The following is a 21739-nucleotide window of genomic DNA, read 5'->3' as shown; positions in this document are numbered from 1 at the left end:
GGCGATCGCTGGTCGCAGTATAACACCAGTATGTGTGTATATACTTTTTATGATATTTTCCAGCCTCCTGTCAGTTGGTCCTTGAGGACGGCCCTATCTATAGACGGTACCGCCACTTGTTTTGATAAGCGTGTGAGCGCCTTATCCACCCTAAGGGGTGTTTCCCAACGCGCCCTAACTTCTGGCGGGAAAGGGTATACCGCCCATAATTTTCTATCGGGGGGAACCCACGCATCATCACACACTTTATTTAATTTATCTGATTCAGGAAAAACTATGGTAGTTTTTTCACATCCCACATAATACCCTCTTTTGTGGTACTTGTAGTATCAGAAATATGTAACACCTCCTTCATTGCCTTTAACGTGTGGCCCTAATAAGGAATACGTTTGTTTATTCACCGTCGACACTGGATTCAGTGTCCCTGTCTGTGTCTGTGTCGACCGACTAAAGTAAACGGACGTTTTAAAACCCTGACGGTGTTTTTGAGACGTCTGGACCGGTACTAATTGTTTGTCGGCCGTCTCATGTCGTCAACCGACCTTGCAGCGTGTTGACATTATCACGTAATTCCCTAAATAAGCCATCCATTCCGGTGTCGACTCCCTAGAGAGTGACATCACCATTACAGGCAATTGCTCCGCCTCCTCACCAACATCGTCCTCCTACATGTCGACACACACGTACCGACATACAGCACACACACAGGGAATGCTCTGATAGAAGGACAGGACCCACTAGCCCTTTGGAGAGACAGAGGGAGAGTTTGCCAGCACACACCAAAAACGCTATAATTATATAGGGACAACCTTATATAAGTGTTTTCCCTTATAGCATCTTTTTTATATATTTCTAACGCCAAATTAGTGCCCCCCCCTCTCTGTTTTAACCCTGTTTCTGTAGTGCAGTGCAGGGGAGAGCCTGGGAGCCTTCCCTCCAGCCTTTCTGTGAGGGAAAATGGCGCTGTGTGCTGAGGAGATAGGCCCCGCCCCTTTTTCGGCGGCCTCGTCTCCCGCTCTTAACGGATTTTGGCAGGGGTTAAATATCTCCATATAGCCTCCGGAGGCTATATGTGAGGTATTTTTAGCCAAAATAGGTATTCATTTGCCTCCCAGGGCGCCCCCCTCCCAGCGCCCTGCACCCTCAGTGACTGCCGTGTGAAGTGTGCTGAGAGGAAAATGGCGCACAGCTGCAGTGCTGTGCGCTACCTTTAGAAGACTGAGGAGTCTTCTGCCGCCGATTCTGGACCTCTTCTTACTTCAGCATCTGCAAGGGGGCCGGCGGCAAGGCTCCGGTGACCATCCAGGCTGTACCTGTGATCGTCCCTCTGGAGCTGATGTCCAGTAGCCAAGAAGCCAATCCATCCTGCACGCAGGTGAGTTCACTTCTTCTCCCCTAAGTCCCTCGTTGCAGTGATCCTGTTGCCAGCAGGACTCACTGTAAAATAAAAAACCTAAGCTAAACTTTTCTAAGCAGCTCTTTAGGAGAGCCACCTAGATTGCACCCTTCTCGGCCGGGCACAAAAATCTAACTGGCTTGGAGGAGGGTCATAGGGGGAGGAGCCAGTGCACACCACCTGATCGGAAAGCTTTACTTTTGTGCCCTGTCTCCTGCGGAGCCGCTATTCCCCATGGTCCTTTCAGGAACCCCAGCATCCACTAGGACGATAGAGAAAATGTGTTTGGAAACATGGTGAAATATTGGAATGCGCAAATCATGCACACCTTCCCTTGCAGTCTATGGGATCTCATACAATAATTTGCCACAGTATTCTTCATGCACTGATGCTCTCTTATTCTGTTTATTAGTATAGAGATAAGACTAGATGACTGCAAAAGCAAATTATGTATCTGAATTAGCAAGATGAGTACGGGCATTACACATTACCCTGAGACAGTGATGGTGTGCTTTCCTGCAGTGCTACACGTCTATTATACCCTGTCCCCAGAGAGCACCACACTACTGCTCCCCACTACGCAGTGCATTCCAGCTACACGGGTCTATTATACCCTGTCCCCAGAGAGCACCACACTACTGCTCCCCACTACGCAGTGCATTCCAGCTACACGCGTCTATTATATCCTGTCCCCAGAGAGCACCACACTACTGCTCCCCACTACGCAGTGCATTCCAGCTATACGCGTCTATTATACCCTGTCCCCAGAGAGCACCACACTACTGCTCCCCACTACGCAGTGCATTCCAGCTACACGCGTCTATTATACCCTGTCCCCAGAGAGCACCACACTACTGCTCCCCACTAAGCAGTGCATTCCAGCTACACACGTCTATTATACCCTGTCCCCAGAGAGCACCACACTACTGCTCCCCACTACGCAGTGCATTCCAGCTACACACGTCTATTATACCCTTTCCCCAGAGAGCACCACACTACTGCTCCCCACTACGCAGTGCATTCCAGCTACACACGTCTATTACACCCTGTCCCCAGAGAGCACCACACTACTGCTCCCCAATATGCAGTGCATTGCTGCTACACGGGTCTATTATACCCTGTCCCCAGAGAGCTTACACTACTGCTCCCCAATATGCAGTGCATTGCTGCTACACACGTCTATTACACCCTGTCCCCAGAGAGCACCACACTACTGCTCCCCAATATTCAGTGCTTTACTGCTACACACGTCTATTACACCCTGTCCCCAGAGAGTACCATACTACTGCTCCCCAATATGCAGTGCACTGCTGCTACACGCGTCTATTAGACCCTGTTCCCAGAGAGCACCACACTACTGCTCCCCAATATGCAGTTCATTGCTGCTACACACGTCTATTACACCCTGTCCCCAGAGAGCACCACACTACTGCTCCCCAATATGCAGTGCATTGCTGCTACACATGTCTATTACACCCTGTCCCCAGAGAGCTTACACTACTGCTCGCTAATATGCAGTGCATTGCTGCTACACACGTCTATTACACCCTGTCTCCAGAGAGCACCACACTACTGCTCCCCAATATGCAGTGCACTGCTGCTACATGCGTCTATTACACCCTGTCCCCAGAGAGCACCACACTACTGCTCCCCAATATGCAGTGCATTGCTGCTACACGGGTCTATTATACCCTGTCCCCAGAGAGCTTACACTACTGCTCCCCAATATGCAGTGCATTGTTGCTACACATGTCTGCTACACCCTGTCCCCAGAGAGCAACACGCTACTGCTCCCCAATATGCAGGGCATTGCTGCTACACACGTCTATTACACCCTGTCCCCAGAGAGCACCACACTACTGCTCCCCAATATTCAGTGCTTTACTGCTACACACGTCTATTACACCCTGTCCCCAGAGAGTACCATACTACTGCTCCCCAATATGCAGTGCACTGCTGCTACACGCGTCTATTAGACCCTGTTCCCAGAGAGCACCACACTACTGCTCCCCAATATGCAGTTCATTGCTGCTACACACGTCTATTACACCCTGTCCCCAGAGAGCACCACACTACTGCTCCCCAATATGCAGTGCATTGCTGCTACACATGTCTATTACACCCTGTCCCCAGAGAGCTTACACTACTGCTCGCTAATATGCAGTGCATTGCTGCTACACACGTCTATTACACCCTGTCCCCAGAGAGCACCACACTACTGCTCCCCAATATGCAGTGCATTGCTGCTACACATGTCTATTACACCCTGTCCCCAGAGAGCTTACACTACTGCTCGCTAATATGCAGTGCATTGCTGCTACACACGTCTATTACACCCTGTCTCCAGAGAGCACCACACTACTGCTCCCCAATATGCAGTGCACTGCTGCTACATGCGTCTATTACACCCTGTCCCCAGAGAGCACCACACTACTGCTCCCCAATATGCAGTGCATTGCTGCTACACACGTCTATTACACCCTGTCCCCAGAGAGCATCACACTACTGCTCCCTAATATGCAGTGCATTGCTGCTACACATATCTACTACACCCTGTCCCCAGAGAGCTTACACTACTGCTCCCCAAAATGCAGTGCATTGTTGCTATACACGTCTATTACACCCTGTCCCCAGAGAGCTTACACTACTGCTCCCCAATATGCAGTGCTTTGCTGCTACACACGTCTATTACACCCTGTCCCCAGAGAGCTTACACTACTGCTCCCCAATATGCAGTGCATTGCTGCTACACATGTCTGCTACACCCTGTCCCCGGATAGCAACACGCTACTGCTCCCCAATATGCAGTGCATTGCTGCTACACACGTCTATTACACCCTGTCCCCAGAGAGCACCACACTACTGCTCCCCAATATGCAGTACTTTGCTGCTACACACGTCTATTACACCCTGTCCCCAGAGAGCTTACACTACTGCTCCCCAATATGCAGTGCTTTGCTGCTACACACGTCTATTACACCCAGTCCCCAGAGAGCTTACACTACTGCTCCCCAATATGCAGTGCATTGCTGCTACACACGTCTATTACACCCTGTCCCCAGAGAGCTTACACTACTGCTCCCCAATATGCAGTGCATTGCTGCTACACACGTCTATTACACCCTGTCCCCAGAGTACCACACTACTGCTCCCCAATATGCAGTGCACTGCTGCTACACGTGTCTATTACACCCTGTCCCCAGAGAGCACCACACTACTGCTCCCCAATATGCAGTGGTTTGCTGCTACACACGTCTATTACACCCTGTCCCCAGAGAGCACCACACTACTGCTCCCCAATATGCAGTGTATTGCTGCTACACATGTCTATTACACCCTGTCCCCAGAGAGCTTACACTACTGCTCCCCAATAAGCAGTGCATTGCTGCTACACATGTCTATTACACCCTGTCCCCAGAGAGCACCACGCTACTGCCCCCCAATATGCAGTGTATTGCTGCTACACACGTCTATTACACCCTGTCCCCAGAGAGCTTACACTACTGCTCCCCAATATGCAGTGCATTGCTGCTACACAAGTCTATTACACCCTGTCCCCAGAGAGCTTACACTACTGCTCCCCAATATGCAGTGCATTGCTGCTACACAAGTCTATTACACCCTGTCCCCAGAGAGCACCATGCTACTGCTCCCCAATATGCAGTGCATTGCTGCTACTCACGTCTATTACACCCTGTCCCCAGAGAGCACCACACTACTGCTCCCCAATATGCAGTGCATTGCTGCTACACGTCTATTACACCCTGTCCCCAGAAAGCTTACACTACGGCTCCCTAATATGCAGTGCATTGCTGCTACACACGTCTATTACACCCTGTCCCCAGAGAGCACCACACTACTGCTCCCCAATATGCAGTGCACTGCTGCTACACGCGTCTATTACACCCTGTCCCCAGAGAGCTTACACTACTGCACCCTAATATGCAGTGCTTTGATGCTACACACGTCTATTATACCCTGTCCCCAGAGAGTACCACACTACTGCTCCCCAATATGCAGTGCATTGTTGCTACACACGTCTATTACACCCTGTCCCCAGAGAGCTTACACTACTGCTCCCCAACATGCAGTGCTTTGCTGCTACACACGTCTATTACACCCTGTCCCCAGAGAGCTTACACTACTGCTCCCCAACATGCAGTGCTTTGCTGCTACACACGTCTATTACACCCTGTCCCCAGAGAGCTTACACTACTGCTCCCCAATAAGCAGTGCACTGCTGCTACACGCGTCTATTACACCCTGTCCCCAGAGAGCACCACACTACTGCTCCCCAATATGCAGTGCATTGCTGCTACACACGTCTATTACACCCTGTCCCCAGAGAGCTTACACTACTGTAGCAGACATGTGTAGCAACAATGCACTGCATATTGGGGAGCAGTAGTGTGGTGTTCTCTGGGGACAGGGTGTAGCAGACATGTAGCAGCAATGCACTGCATATTGGGGAGCAGTAGTGTAAGCTCTCTGGGGACAGGCCCCAGAGAGCACCACACTACTGCTCCCTAATATGCAGTGCTTTGCTGCTACACATGTCTATTACACCCTGTCCCCAGAGAGCTTACACTACTGCTCCCCAATATGCAGTGCATTGCTGATACACACGTCTATTACACCCTGTCCCCAGAGAGCTTACACTACTGCTCCCCAATATGTAGTGCATTGCTGCTACACACGTCTACTACACCCTGTCCCCAGAGTGCTTACACTACTGCTCCCCAATATGCAGTGCATTGCTGCTACACACGTCTATTACACCCTGTCCCAAGAGAGCACCACACTACTGCGCCCCAATATGCAGTGCATTGTTGCTTCACACGTCTATTACAGCCTGTCCCCAGAGAGCTTACACTACTGCTCCCCAATATGCAGTGCATTGCTGCTACACATGTCTATTATCCTTGTCCCCAGAGACCAACACACTACTGCTCCACAATATGCAGTGCATTGCTGCTACACACGTCTATTACACCCTGTCCCCAGAGAGCTTACACTACTGCTCCCCAATATGCAGTGCATTGCTGCTACACACGTCTATTACACCCTGTCCCCAGAGGGCACCACGCTACTGCTCCCCAATATGCAGTGCATTGCTGCTACACATGTCTATTACACCCTGTCCCCAGAGAGCTTACACTACTGCTCCCCAATATGCAGTGCATTGCTGCTACACACGTCTATTACACCCTGTCCCCAGAGAGCACCACACTACTGCTCCCCAATATGCAGTGCATTGCTGCTACACATGTCTATTACACCCTGTCCCCAGAGAGCTTACACTACTGCTCCCCAATATGCAGTGCATTGCTGCTACACACGTCTATTACACCCTGTCCCCAGAGAGCACCATGCTACTGCTCCCCAATATGCAGTGCATTGCTGCTACTCACGTCTATTACACCCTGTCCCCAGAGAGCACCACACTACTGCTCCCCAATATGCAGTGCATTGCTGCTACACATGTCTATTACACCCTGTCCCCAGAGAGCTTACACTACGGCTCCCTAATATGCAGTGCATTGCTGCTACACATATCTGCTACACCCTGTCCCCAGAGAGCTTACACTACTGCTCCCCAATATGCAGTGCATTGCTGCTACACGTCTGCTACACCCTGTCCCCAGAGAACACCACACTACTGCTCCCCAATATGCAGTGCATTGTTGCTACACATGTCTGCTACACCCTGTCCCCAGAGAGCACCACACTACTGCTCCCTAATATGCAGTGCTTTGCTGCTACACACGTCTATTACACCCTGTCCCCAGAGAGCTTACACTACTGCTCCCCAATATGCAGTGCATTGCTGCTACACACGTCTATTACACCCTGTCCCCAGAGAGCTTACACTACTGCTCCCCAATAAGCAGTGCATTGCTGCTACACATGTCTATTACACCCTGTCCCCAGAGAGCACCACGCTACTGCCCCCCCATTATGCAGTGTATTGCTGCTACACACGTCTATTACACCCTGTCCCCAGAGAGCTTACACTACTGCTCCCCAATATGCAGTGCATTGCTGCTACACACGTCTATTACACCCTGTCCCCAGAGAGCACCATGCTACTGCTCCCCAATATGCAGTGCATTGCTGCTACACACGTCTATTACACCCTGTCCCCAGAGAGCTTACACTACGGCTCCCTAATATGCAGTGCATTGCTGCTACACACGTCTATTACACCCTGTCCCCAGAGAGCACCACACTACTGCTCCCCAATATGCAGTGCACTGCTGCTACACACGTCTATTACACCCTGTCCCCAGAGAGCTTATACTACTGCTCCCTAATATGCAGTGCTTTGCTGCTACACACGTCTATTATACCCTGTCCCCAGAGAGTACCACACTACTGCTCCCCAATATGCAGTGCATTGCTGCTACACACGTCTATTACACCGTCCCCAGAGAGCACCACACTACTGCTCCCTAATATGCAGTGCATTGCTGCTACACATATCTGCTACACCCTGTCCCCAGAGAGCTTACACTACTGCTCCCCAATATGCAGTGCATTGCTGCTACACGTCTGCTACACCCTGTCCCCAGAGAACACCACACTACTGCTCCCCAATATGCAGTGCATTGTTGCTACACATGTCTGCTACACCCTGTCCCCAGAGAGCACCACACTACTGCTCCCTAATATGCAGTGCATTGCTGCTACACACGTCTATTACACCCTGTCCCCAGAGAGCTTACACTACTGCTCCCCAATATGCAGTGCATTGCTGATACACACGTCTATTACACCCTGTCCCCAGAGAGCTTACACTACTGCTCCCCAATATGTAGTGCATTGCCGCTACACACGTCTACTACACCCTGTCCCCAGAGAGCACCACACTACTGCTCCCCAATATGCAGTGCATTGCTGCTACACATGTCTGCTACACCCTGGCCCCAGAGAGCACCACACTACTGCTCCCCAATAGGCAGTGCATTGCTGCTACACGTCTATTGCATCCTGTCCCCAGAGAGCTTACACTACTGCTCCCCAATATGCAGTGCATTGCTGCTACACATGTCTATTACACCCTGTCCCCAGAGAGCACCACACTACTGCGCCCCAATATGCAGTGCATTGCTGCTACACGTCTATTACACCCTAATATGCAGTGCGTTGCTGCTACACATGTCTATTACACCCTGTCCCCAGAGAGCACCACACTACTGCGCCCCAATATGCAGTGCATTGCTGCTACACGTCTATTACACCCTAATATGCAGTGCATTGCTGCTACACATGTCTATTATCCTTGTCCCCAGAGACCAACACACTACTGCTCCACAATATGCAGTGCATTGCTGCTACACACGTCTATTACACCCTGTCCCAAGAGAGCACCACACTACTGCTCCCCACTAAGCAGTGCATTCCAGCTACACACGTCTATTACACCCTCTCCCCAGAGAGCACCACACTACTGCTCCCCAATATGCAGTGCATTGCTGCTACACACGTCTATTACACCCTGTCCCCAGAGAGCACCACACTACTGCTCCCCAATATGCAGTGCATTGCTGCTACACGTCTATTACACCCTGTCCCCAGAGAGCACCACACTACTGCTCCCCAATATGCAGTGCATTGCTGCTACACGTCTATTACACCCTGTCCCCAGAGAGCTTACACTACTGCTCCCCAATATGCAGTGCATTGCTGCTACACACGTCTATTACACCCTGTCCCTAGAGAGCTTACACTACTGCGCCCCAATATGCAGTGCATTGCTGCTACACACGTCTATTACACCCTGTCCCTAGAGAGCTTACACTACTGCGCCCCAATATGCAGTGCATTGCTGCTACACATATCTGCTACACCCTGTCCCCAGAGAGCTTACACTACTGCTCCCTAATATGCAGTGCATTGCTGCTACACATATCTGCTACACCCTGTCCCCAGAGAGCTTACACTACTGCTCCCCAATATGCAGTGCATTGCTGCTACACGTCTGCTACACCCTGTCCCCAGAGAACACCACACTACTGCTCCCCAATATGCAGTGCATTGTTGCTACACATGTCTGCTACACCCTGTCCCCAGAGAGCACCACACTACTGCTCCCTAATATGCAGTGCATTGCTGCTACACACGTCTATTACACCCTGTCCCCAGAGAGCTTACACTACTGCTCCCCAATATGCAGTGCATTGCTGCTACACATGTCTGCTACACCCTGGCCCCAGAGAGCACCACACTACTGCTCCCCAATAGGCAGTGCATTGCTGCTACACGTCTATTGCATCCTGTCCCCAGAAAGCTTACACTACTGCGCCCCAATATGCAGTGCATTGCTGCTACACGTCTATTACACCCTAATATGCAGTGCGTTGCTGCTACACATGTCTGCTACACCCTGGCCCCAGAGAGCACCACACTACTGCTCCCCAATAGGCAGTGCATTGCTGCTACACGTCTATTGCATCCTGTCCCCAGAAAGCTTACACTACTGCGCCCCAATATGCAGTGCATTGCTGCTACACGTCTATTACACCCTAATATGCAGTGCGTTGCTGCTACACATGTCTATTACACCCTGTCCCCAGAGAGCTTACACTACTGCTCCCCAATATGCAGTGTATTGCTGCTACACACGTCTATTACACCCTGTCCCCAGAGAGCTTACACTACTGCTCCCCAATATGCAGTGCACTGCTGCTACACACGTCTATTACACCCTGTCCCCAGAGAGCACCACACTACTGCTCCCCAATATGCAGTGCATTGCTGCTACACGTCTATTACACCCTGTCCCCAGAGAGCTTACACTACTGCTCCCCAATATGCAGTGCATTGCTGCTACACACGTCTATTACACCCTGTCCCCAGAGAGCACCACACTACTGCTCCCCAATATGCAGTGCATTGCTGCTACACGTCTATTACACCCTGTCCCCAGAGAGCTTACACTACTGCTCCCCAATATGCAGTGCATTCCTGCTACACACGTCTATTACACCCTGTCCCCAGAGAGCTTACACTACTGCTCCCCAATATGCAGTGCATTGCTGCTACACACGTCTATTACACCCTGTCCCCAGAGAGCTTACACTACTGCTCCCCAATATGCAGTGCATTGCTGCTACACACGTCTATTACACCCTGTCCCTAGAGAGCTTACACTACTGCTCCCCAATATGCAGTGCATTGCTGCTACACACGTCTATTACACCCTGTCCCCAGAGAGCTTACACTACTGCGCCCCAATATGCAGTGCATTGCTGCTACACACGTCTATTACACCCTGTCCCCAGAGAGCACCACACTACTGCTCCCCAATATGCAGTGCATTGCTGCTACACGTCTATTACACCCTGTCCCCAGAGAGCTTACACTACTGCTCCCCAATATGCAGTGCATTCCTGCTACACACGTCTATTACACCCTGTCCCCAGAGAGCACCACACTACTGCTCCCCAATATGCAGTGCATTGCTGCTACACGTCTATTACACCCTGTCCCCAGAGAGCTTACACTACTGCTCCCCAATATGCAGTGCATTCCTGCTACACACGTCTATTACACCCTGTCCCCAGAGAGCTTACACTACTGCTCCCCAATATGCAGTGCATTGCTGCTACACACGTCTATTACACCCTGTCCCCAGAGAGCTTACACTACTGCTCCCCAATATGCAGTGCATTGCTGCTACACACGTCTATTACACCCTGTCCCCAGAGAGCTTACACTACTGCTCCCCAATATGCAGTGCATTGCTGCTACACGTCTATTACACCCTGTCCCCAGAGAGCACCACACTACTGCTCCCCAACATGCAGTGCTTTACTGCTACACACGTCTATTACACCCTGTCCCTAGAGAGCTTACACTACTGCTCCCCAATATGCAGTGCATTGCTGCTACACACGTCTATTACACCCTGTCCCCAGAGAGCACCACACTACTGCTCCCCAATATGCAGTGCATTGCTGCTACACACGTCTATTACACCCTGTCCCTAGAGAGCTTACACTACTGCTCCCCAATATGCAGTGCATTGCTGCTACACACGTCTATTACACCCTGTCCCTAGAGAGCTTACACTACTGCTCCCCAATATGCAGTGCATTGCTGCTACACACGTCTATTACACCCTGTCCCTAGAGAGCTTACACTACTGCTCCCCAATATGCAGTGCATTGCTGCTACACACGTCTATTACACCCTGTCCCCAGAGAGCTTACACTACTGCTCCCCAATATGCAGTGCATTGCTGCTACACGTCTATTACACCCTGTCCCCAGAGAGCACCACACTACTGCTCCCCAACATGCAGTGCTTTACTGCTACACACGTCTATTACACCCTGTCCCTAGAGAGCTTACACTACTGCTCCCCAATATGCAGTGCATTGCTGCTACACACGTCTATTACACCCTGTCCCCAGAGAGCTTACACTACTGCTCCCTAATATGCAGTGCATTGCTGAAGAGTGCAATATAATGAATATCATGTCATTCAATAATCAATGAACCATCTTCAAGAGACAGCTAAACTGCTCTGCTAAACCCCTTCAGAAACTAAAAGACAATTGTTTAGCGCAACGGAATATGATGCGCTATATAAGAAACGTAATAAAGAAATAAATAATAATTTTCTCCTAAAATTCTGTATGCTGCAGTTTAACCTTTATGAACAAGTATATTCTTATTGCAGCTCCTTTTCTAGTCTATTCAGACAGACTATTTAAAACAATAAAGATAATAAAATAAATCTCATAGCCGCTGATAAAAGCACAGTATCTCATGGGGCAGACTGGGTATAAAAGTTTGATTTTACCCTTTATGACCCCATTTTTCATTTAAATGGACATTAATAAAACATGTACTGCGTAGACTATATTGTGATGACGGGTGCCATTCAAACCCCAGCGTCCATGTAAATGTATGAAAATACTGTGAACATTTTCTGACAGATGGCAGCACCACATCGTAACGTTGCTGCAAGTTTGAAAGATGGCTTCCCCCAGAAAGACTGCCATGTGGTGAGTACCCCACTTTACAACATACCTTATCAATTGAATTTCGGCAAAATTATTATGTTAACAGTAATTGGACTTGTTAGGGTATCAAAAGATCGAATTAGAACGCATCGCATTGTTTTAGTGTACAAGCTACATCCTAATCGTTGTCCATTAGGGTGGACACTGGGTCTAAATGACCAAACCATATTTTTTGGGTTACTCAGGGCCTCATTCGTCTACTTTACTGGTGTCATCACTGGGATACACTGGAAACATGCAATGGGTCATTAAGGGTTAAGAATCACTTCAACGCCTGTAGTGAAGTATTGCAGACAAGTGATCTTTATTATGTAGGAAAATGAGAACTGGCTGCCCCAATTTAAGCGGGTCACAGATGCTTTGAATCAGATTGGGTCGTCATTGCATCATGCGTGGCCAGAAGTGTATCCAGATCTTTCCGGACTCCATAGCAACATTTTGAAGGGAGCCCTCACCAATGCTTCTAGAAGGACACCTCTCTGCAGAAGTTGATCATTTTATGCCCCATAATAGCGCCCTAGTTAATTTTCTAAGCAATAGTAGTGCCTTAGTTAATGTAATGCCCCATAGTAGTGCCCTGGTTTATTTTATGAACCACAGTAGTGCTCTAGTTCACGTTATGTCACATGTACGGCTGCCAGTAAACAATATGCTACACGGTACACCTAGTTCACATTATGACATACAGTGCCCTTAATTCATATTATGCCACACTATAGTGCCTCCACTTCATATTATGCAACATTACAGTATCCCAGGTCATATAATGTAACATTATAATGCCCTCCAGCTCAATTTATACTTCATTACAATGAGCAGGTCCAGGGCCATACCTAGATATATTGTAGGACCCAAGGCAAAAGTTTGTAAGGGCCCCTATGAACCATCCAATGGTGAAAAATGTACACAACACATGTACAGTAACTTTGACAGGGAAGGTGGGCCCCTCTCAGCTCCAGGCCCCATAGCAGCCGCACTTCCTGCACCTATGGTAGATACGCCCTTGTGCCCATAACTTATCATAAAGACAGGGCAGCATGGATGGTTTAATGGTTAGCATTACTGCCTCAAAGCATTGAGGTCATGGGTTCGATTCCCACCATGGCCCTAACTGTGTGGAGTTTATATATTCTCCCTGTACTTGCGTGGGTTTCCTCCAGGTACTCTGGTTTCCTCCTACAATCCAAAAATATACTGGTAGGTTAATTGGCTCCCAACAAAAATGATCCCTACATGAATGTGTGTGCGTGTACATGTGGTAGGGAATATGGATTGCAAGCTCCACTGGGGCCGGGGCTGATGTGAATAGCTAAAAGTGCTGTATAATTTATGTGCTCTATATAAATAAATGGTAATAAATAAAATAGCAAACAACATTCAATAATAACCACACAAATGGCAAACAGGGTTAGTGACCACCCACTTTGCTCTGTGTGCTTCTTCAGAATGTAGCAGGAGCCTCTTGCATGTACCACAAGCTTATTTGGCCCGACACCCTCGTGACTAGAGCTGTGTAACCTGCTATGCTCTCAATGATTGGGCCTAACAATTGCAGTCTGAGGCCACCATTATACCCCTTTCACATCACACTGAAAACCCGTTATCGACACGGCATATTGCCGTGTCGAAACGGGTCCGTGTGCGATGTGAAAGGTCCTTTGTTGAATTAGTGGGTCGCCTGACCAGGTAATTCAACCCGGTAAAAAAGAAGGGTTCTGACCGGGTTAGGCGCAGTGTGAATGGGAGCCGTTCCGATGCGAATCGGCTCTCATTCACAGCATAGGCAGAGGCGGCGCAGGAGATGAGCTCATCTCCCGGCGCCGCCTCCACCCCCGCCCGTGCTGCTGCTGCGCCCTCCGCTGCTATTGCAACCGGCCCGGTATATTGCTGGGTCGGAAAGCCAGCAACGGAGCGCAAATGCCGGATCCCACCCGGTAAGTACACGTTTCTCTTACCGGGTAGGATCCGGCATTTGCGATCTGAAAGCAGCATTAGTGAACAATTAATCAGTAGTGGGTTTGCTCTGGTAAAAATCCCCCAATATCCCAAGCAAGATCCAGATACCTTGACAAAATGAAAGCTATTCAAAACTGTTTGCCGTTTTGATGGCGATTTCAACTGAACCTGCTGTGTTTCATAGTCCTCTGCATTTGTATTCAATACGTGTGCGCACCTGTAGTCTGCTGTGTATAGAATAACACGTTTCTCCATTGGAACAAAGATTTCCTCAAACACGTTTTGTTCTATTGCTTAAGATTTTAAATATATTTGTGATTGCAGTTACCATTTTGTGTAAAACAATTTAGAATAAATGATAGGTTCAGTATTCTACTGATGCTGGCATGAAGCAGTAATGAGATGGCATTGCCGTGAGAAGTCATTTTGATTTCACAGAAGATACTGTATATGCTGCAATATGGGCAACACACACTGATCACATAAAACCTTATGTCATAGAGGACCAGGGGAGCGGCACTTTAGGACGATTGCTTATGCTGATTGGTTGCGACTGGGCAACAATCTGCGCAAATTTCCACCTATTGTAATAAATGACTCCTATGTATACATTAATAATAGTTAATACACATTAACGGCATCTTAACATCTCTAATACTATATTTTCTACAATGCGCCTATTCAGTTGCACCCCTAATGCTGATGGCCTATGATCAGCTGACACATCTAATAACACCTCCATATCTCATGCCTCACTCACCTTCCACTTTTCCCTCATAATCAGTGTCTTATTCTCTCTGCTGAACTTGTCTTCTAATCATAACTTTTCCTCTGTGTCATATTACATCTTGTAGTCTTGCTTTATCTATACCTCACTGTATCTGTCTCTCAGCCTCATTTAATACAGATATGACTTTGCGGGAAGGGAAAATGATTTAATTTATGATCACTCATCCCTGATGTGGATCCTGTGAATGTGAAAATCTCTGTTCCTAATTTTAATTGCTCCATTCGCTCCCTGCAGGAAGGCAGCTAAATTGGCTCGGTGAAATAGTGGCGAGTGGCATGAAAACAGAGACTGAGTTTTGTAATGTGTCTAAATAACGATGCCATTTTCACAGCGTGTCTCGGGGAAGCATTATTACCGGTCTGAGCGGGACTCTGCCAAGTTCACCTGGAATCTCAGGAGCAGTCAAACAGACATTAGTCATCTAAAGTGCGGAACTCTTATACATTCTGTACCCAGTGATGCAAACAACATAGCTGTGTGGCAGCGGGGAAGTTCCCGCATCCTGCACCAAGGACGCAGAGCCGGAGTCTTAGAAAACAGTGCATTGATATGGATTTTTTTCTTCAAGAATGTTTATACATACTTCGCTTATTTGAGGTTCCGATGTAAATGTTTGCATTAAGCCTGGAAAAATGAATAACAAAATATTACAGCTATTACTATCTATTGAAAGTTTATATAATGCACATTGTATTTTAAAAGCAACTATGAGCTGGATGCGGAGTGACACACAAATCAACCACGTTTACACGGGTGTGGGACTCAGGGTCGACACACATTAGGTTGACACCTATTGGTCGACAGTGAGTAGTCGACAAAGGAAATAGGTCGACGTGGAAAAAGGTCGACGTGAGTATTTTATGGGTTTTTGTGTTGTTTTCTTCGTAAAGTGACCTGGAACCCCATTTAGTGTACCTTGTACCCTTGCGTGGCTCACTTCCCTTGCTATGCTTCAGGCAAGGTGCATCTCTGCACTCAGCACAGGTTACCATTCAGAATTGTAGTCCACGTGGATCGTAAAGAATGAAAAAGTAAAAAAAAAATGTTTCAAGTGAAAAACTCATGTCGACTTTTTCCCACGTCGACCTTGTTCAAGTTGACCTAATGGCCGTGCTGACCTATTTCCTGTGTCGACCTAATATGTGTCGACCTAGAGTCCGGATACCATTCACACTCACTCTATGAGTGAGGCATTATGGTGGTTGCTCAAAAAAGCACCTGGGCAAAACCATGTGCACTGCAGGAGGGGCAAAAGTAACAAGATCCGGTCAGGATCCCAATGGTCGGGATCCCGGCAGTTAAAATACCAACGCCAGAATCTAGGGACAGACTGGGGGCCGAAATCGGCCCTGGCATGTGCATGCAGCGCTTCTGTCCATATGATTGGTTTCATAGAGACTGCACAACCTCTATCCATACGCTATGTTTCATAGCGACTGCACAGCCTCTATCCATACACCATGTTTCATAGCGACTGCACAGCCTCTATCCATACACCATGTTTCATATCGACTGCACAGCCTCTATCCATACACCATGTTTCATAGCGACTGCACAGCCTCTATCCATACACCATGTTTCATAGCGACTGCACAGCCTCTATCCATACACCATGGCCCTCATTCCGAGTTGATCGGTCGCAAGGCGAATTTAGCAGAGTTACACACGCTAAGCCGCCGCCTACTGGGAGTGAATCTTAGCTTCTTAAAATTGCGACCGATGTATGCGCAATATTGCGATTACTAACTACTTAGCAGTTTCAGAGTAGCTTCAGACTTACTCTGCCTGTGCGATCAGTTCAGTGCTTGTCGTTCCTGTTTGACGTCACAAACACACCCAGCGTTCGCCCAGGCACTCCCACCGTTTCTCCGGCCACTCCTGCGTTTTTCCCGGAAACGGTAGCGTTTTCAGCCACACGCCCCTGAAACGCCGTGTTTCCGCCCAGTAACACCCATTTCCTGTCAATCACATTACGATCGCCGGAGCGAAGAAAAAGCCGTGAGTAAAAATACTTTCTTCATAGTAAAGTTACTTGGCGCAGTCGCAGTGCGAACTTTGCGCATGCGTACTAAGCGGATTTTCACTGCGATGCGATGAAAAATACCGAGCGAACAACTCGGAATGAGGGCCCATGTTTCATAGCGACTGCACAGCCTCTATCCATACACTACGTTTCATAGCGACTGCACAGCCTCTATCCATACACCATGTTTCATATCGACTGCACAGCCTCTATCCATACACCATGTTTCATATCGACTGCACAGCCTCTATCCATACACCATGTTTCATAGCGACTGCACAGCCTCTATCCATACACCATGTTTCATAGCGACTGCACAGCCTCTATCCATACACCATGGCCCTCATTCCGAGTTGTTCGCTCGGTATTTTTCATCGCATCGCAGTGAGAATTCTCTTAGTGCGCATGCGTAATGTTCGCACTGCGCATGCGTCAAGTAACTTTACTAAGAAGAAAGTAATTTTACTCACGGCTTTTTCGTCGCTCCGGAGAACGCATTGTGATTGACAGGAAATGGGTGTTACTGGGCGGATGTACGGCGTTTTAGGGGCGTGTGGCTGGAAACGCTACCGTTTCCGGAAAAAACGCAGGCGTGTCTGGAGAAACGGTGGGAGTGCTTGGGCGAACGCTGGGTGTGTTTATGACGTCAGCCGGGACCGAAAAGCACTGAATTGATCGCACAGGCAGAGTAAGTCTGGAGTTACTCAGAAACTGCTAACTCGGTTTTGATCGCAATATTGCGAATACATCGGTCGCACATTTAAGATGTTTAGATTCACTCCCAGTAGGCGGCGGCTTAGCGTGTGTAACTCTGCTATAATCGCCTTGCGAGCGAACAACTCGGAATGAGGGCCCATGTTTCATAGCGACTGCACAGCCTCTATCCATACACCATGTTTCATATCGACTGCACAGCCTCTATCCATACACCATGTTTCATAGCGACTGCACAGCCTCTATCCATACACCATGTTTCATAGAGACTGCACAGCCTCTATCCATACACCATGTTTCATAGCGACTGCACAGCCTCTATCCATACACCATGTTTCATATCGACTGCACAGCCTCTATCCATACACCATGTTTCATAGCGACTGCACAGCCTCTATCCATACACTATGTTTCATAGCGACTGCACAGCCTCTATCCATACACCATGTTTCATAGCGACTGCACAGCCTCTATCCATACACCATGTTTCATAGCGACTGCACAGCCTCTATCCATACACTATGTTTCATATCGACTGCACAGCCTCTATCCATACACTATGTTTCATAGCGACTGCACAGCCTCTATCCATACACCATGTTTCATAGAGACTGCATAGCCTCTATCCATACACTATGGCCCTCATTCCGAGTTGATCGCTCGGTAATTTTCTTCGCATCGCAGTGAAATTCCGCTTAGTACGCATGCGCAATATTCGCACTGCGACTGCGCCAAGTAATTTTACAATGAAGATAGTATTTTTACTCACGGCTTTTTCTTCGCTCTGGCGAACGTAGTGTGATTGACAGGAAATGGGTGTTACTGGGCGGAAACACAGCGTTTTCGGGGCGTGTGGATAAAAACGCTACCGTTTCCGGAAAAAACGCAGGAGTGGCCGGAGAAACGGGGGAGTGTCTGGGCGAACACTGGGTGTGTTTATGACGTCAAACCAGGAACGACAAGCACTGAACTGAACGCAGATGCCGAGTAAGTCTGAAGCTACTCTGAAACTGCTAAGTAGTTTGTAATCGCAATATTGCGAATACATCGGTCGCAATTTTAAGAAGCTAAGATACACTCCCAGTAGGCGTAGGCTTAGCGTGAGCAACTCTGCTAAATTCGCCTTGCGAGCGATCAACTCGGAATGAGGGCCTATGTTTCATAGAGACTGCACAGCCTCTATCCATACACCATGTTTCATAGCGACTGCACAGCCTCTATCCATACACCATGTTTCATAGCGACTGCACAGCCTCTATCCATACACCATGATTCATAGTGACTGCACAGCCTCTATCCATACACCATGTTTCATAGCGACTGCACAGCCTCTATCCATACACCATGTTTCATAGCGACTGCACAGCCTCTATGCATACACCATGTTTCATAGCGACTGCACAGCCTCTATCCATACACCATGTTTCATAGCGACTGCACAGCCTCTATCCATACACCATGATTCATAGCGACTGCACAGCCTCTATCCATACACTATGTTTCATAGCGACTGCACAGCCTCTATCCATACACTATGTTTCATAGCGACTGCACAGCCTCTATCCCTAAGCTATGTATCATAGCGACTGCACAGCCTCTATCCATACACTATGATCATAGCGACTGCACAGCCTCTATCCCTAAGCTATGTATCATAGCGACTGCACAGCCTCTATCCACACACTATGTTTCATAGCGACTGCACAGCCTCTATCCATACACTATGTTCATAGCGACTGCACAGCCTCTATCCCTAAGCTATGTATCATAGCGACTGCACAGCCTCTATCCATACACTATGTTTCATATCGACTGCACAGCCTCTATCCACACACTATGTTTCATATCGACTGCACAGCCTCTATCCATACACCATGTTTCATAGCGACTGCACAGCCTCTATCCACACACTATGTTTCATATCGACTGCACAGCCTCTGTCCCTAAACTATGTATCATAGCCCTCATCATTACAGCGCGCACTGGCACCAGCACAATCACTGGTACAAGAGATTGGTCTGAAATATGGTGCCCATACACAATCGGTGCTATCCTTCGATTTTGACCACATCTGTGAGAGAAATCGAAGGATTGTATGCCCATTTTAGGTACCTTGAGACGTGATGCGCGGGCCCGCCGCTCGAATATCGCGTCTCAAGATATTATGTGCTGCACTTAATATTTCTCGCATTAAACCCACATGAGATATATCGCACTGCGATGTGCGATGGGCACCCGCCGGGAGCGGCCAGAGGCCGCTCCCTCTCGGCGGTCACGTGCCCATCACGTGATTACTATGCGATCTATCGCATGATCGCATGGTAATCACTTTGGCAGTTCAGGTGCGATTTCATCGCACCTGAACTGCCGGTGCGATGCCCCGCGATGTCACGTTGCGGGGCATTGCACAAGTATATGGCCAGCAATAGACAGATCTCGCACAACTCAGCACTGCCCGTAGCTCTGTATACATATCTTTGATACATCTTTACTCAACTTAGGTAATGTGCTAATGTCCTGTTGCCAAACATTTATGACTGAAACACCGGAAGATGAGTGAGCTACAGAGCATGTGCAGAGCTAAGGACTGCATTACCCTCCTGCTAAATGGCTTCAGCACCTATAAATGCAGAAAGCCTGAATGCAGAGCCCAATGAGTGCCTAGTGCAGGGGTGGGCAATTATTTCAGCTGGTGGGCCACTTAACACTTTCAGTGAATATTCGAGGGCCGCACACAAAATATCTTGTATATACAATACCTATCACATTGGAAAATCATTGGAAATGGGGACCAGCTCCTGCAGGTCTTGGGCACACTTAAGGGCCCTACACACTGCACAACTGGCTGCTGAGCTGCCCGATGGCTGATACGGCCTTCAGACGACCCAGCGGCGGCGGGGGGGAAGTGGGTGGTGATGGGGGAGGTGAAGTTTCTGCACTCCCCCCGTCACCCGGCCCCATAGCACTGCATGCTAATATAGACAATATTGTCCATATTGGCTTGCAGGAATAAACAAGCCGGCACCAATGATGAACAAGCGCGGGGCCGTGCATCGTTCATCGTTGGTGCATACACACTGAAAGATATGAACGATATCTCGTTCATTAATGAACGAGATCGTTCCTATCGCTCAGTGTAATCGGCCAGTGTGTAGGGCCCCTAATACAGAAGTTACACTTCTATAAAATCACACTTCTAAAAGGTAAATGTGTCACAAAATCACCAGGTCTCTCCATAGGAATAGATCTCAGAGTTTAACACAGCATGATATTATGCTGCATCATACACACATACGCCCTATACTCGGCACCCCTGCACCCCTTGCCAGCTATTTGTGTGCTACCAGGGGCGTAACTAGACCTTTGCGGGCCCCACAGCAAGATTTTTAAAAGGCCCCCCCGTGTGCGCTCCGTAGAGAGTGAGGGGGAGTGGGTGGTGGGCTGAGCGTGTTGGGGGACAGAACAGCAAAGAGGGGGTGGGTCCCACAAAGGTACATACAGTGTGTGTGTGTGTATATGTATATGTATATATATATATATATATATATATATATATTCCAAAAGCGGCACTCTGAATATGAAGTATGGACCACCATTCTTACATCAATATTTCAGAACTATTTATTCAGTTCTTATATCAGGATACATATCCTGACGAAAGAACTGAATAAATAATTCAGAAATGGTAATGTAACAAAAGTAGTTCCATACTTCATACTTTAACACAGACGATATAGAAAATAAATATATACAGTATATATATATATATATATATTTAAAAAAAAATAATTATATATATATATATATATATAATATATAATATATATT

At 48.2% G+C, this 21739-nt stretch overlaps 1 protein-coding gene across 8 annotated transcripts in view; it reads right to left on the bottom strand.

The window, feature by feature from the left end:
• The window catches only part of NPAS3 (neuronal PAS domain protein 3), a 631952-nt gene that overhangs the window by 285248 nt on the left and 324965 nt on the right, over positions 1 to 21739 (bottom strand). The gene's annotated exons all lie outside the window — the stretch shown is intronic.

This window comes from Pseudophryne corroboree, chromosome 12, assembly GCF_028390025.1.
Source record: "Pseudophryne corroboree isolate aPseCor3 chromosome 12, aPseCor3.hap2, whole genome shotgun sequence".
Taxonomy (NCBI): domain Eukaryota; kingdom Metazoa; phylum Chordata; class Amphibia; order Anura; family Myobatrachidae; genus Pseudophryne; species Pseudophryne corroboree.
The sequence above is the reverse complement of the archived record's forward strand: the minus strand, read 5'-3'. Positions and strand labels throughout refer to the sequence as shown.